Below are 1,839 nucleotides of genomic sequence, written 5' to 3' on the forward strand. Positions count from 1 at the left end.
AGCGGCGAAAACACTTAATAACTTTCTAAACAAAGTAACGGATGGCTCAACACCGTAAGCACGACACACAATCTCAAAAGCAATTATCCTAGCACACCCTAGCGGATGCATCATGGAGATGTGACACTTAAAGTATTTCAAGATTTCAAGGAAAAAACTGGGAAACGGATACCTTAGGTTTCCCATAGTGAAAGTTTTCACATAAATATTAACAAACCCATCCGGGGGCTTTAAGGCACTCTGAGAATGGGCGGGTACTCGAAAAGATGAATGGTGATCAGGGAAAAATTGATCAACAAAATCCCCGAGGGTGTCGGCATCTACAACAGATTTTGTAGCGGCAATACCACGTTTCGCCATTTAATCTAGGGTTTATTTAAAAAAGAAGAGATAGAGAAAAAAAAAGATCGTACCTTTGAAGGATGAAGAATCTCTCTCAAATAGCAACGAACGATTTTGATCGGATCGGAATTATGACCGGTATTGTTCACAAAAAGATATTTATACGACCACTCCAAAGAAAAGTCGTCGATCAACGTTTCCGGTTTTCGAGATACGCACCCACTATCTCACAAATTAAATACCCCAAACCTACCGAGGGTATTTTCAAAAAAAAAACGCAGATGAAGGGCAGATAAGAGTCTAATACGATGATCCTCGCAGAGTCACCCCATTAGACTGGGGGCTTGATGACGTACCCACCAGGTGCAAGTACCCAGGGTATGATCGAAGGGTACGTTCTACTTTCGGTAAACAAGGAAAGGATTTATATCTATCAAGAATCCTATATATTAGGAAAGAAGATCAGAACAAATCTCTTATTTTTGGAAGAGATATACACGACCCATGAAAACCCTACTTAGGGAATAAGTCATGAACCCCCTATAAATAGCGGGAAGGATGGCTAGAATTATTCATAATCACATACACACATTCTTGGCGTACAAAAGGCATAGCCTTACCAAAAGGGAACCGCCAACAAACAACCACAAATACCCCCATTCCTTCTTTCTAGGCAACCGGATTGGCTGTACAAACAATTGGGAAATCTCAATTAACCAACATTTTAAAAAATTTATATAGAAAGAAAATGAAAGACTAAAACATTGATAGACATGTGTATCTATATACTATTTATTAAGGTTAATGATAAATAGGCATAATTGGTATGTCTAAAAGTAAGTCTAAGGGGCCGTTTGGTTCACAGAAAGTTTTTGATAAAATTAGAATCTGTCAAAAGAATTGGAATTTGAAGGAATTGAAATTGGAAAGTTTTAAAATTTGTCATGTGTTTGGTTGACAGAATTCAACTAAGGAATCTGAATTAAAATTATAACAAATGACAAAATTACCATCATAATAAAACTATAATAATTATAATAATATAATAATTATAAATGAAAGTAATAAAAATTATATTAAATTAAAAAAATCATAATAAGTTTATAGTTATAACAATAACTGCGATTATATTAAACAAAAATAAAAATTAATAATAAAAATTTTAATAATAATAAATAAAATAGTAATAATGATAAATAACTAAAAATAATAAATATTTAAATATTAATATGATATAGTTAATAATTCTTAATAATAATAAATAACTAAAATTAAATAAATAATATCATTATAAAAATAATAAATATGAATAATAATAATTACAACGACAATATATATTTACTAAATAATAATAAAATGTAATAAAAAATAAATGAAGATTTAAATCATAATAATAAAATAATATTTTTTTTATATATATAAAATAATTAGATAAAAATATATTAAAAATAATAAAATAAAAGTAATAAAAATAATAATATAAATAACTAACTATAT

The sequence above is a fragment of the Erigeron canadensis genome, chromosome 8 (assembly GCF_010389155.1).
Source record: "Erigeron canadensis isolate Cc75 chromosome 8, C_canadensis_v1, whole genome shotgun sequence".
NCBI classification, from domain to species: domain Eukaryota; kingdom Viridiplantae; phylum Streptophyta; class Magnoliopsida; order Asterales; family Asteraceae; genus Erigeron; species Erigeron canadensis.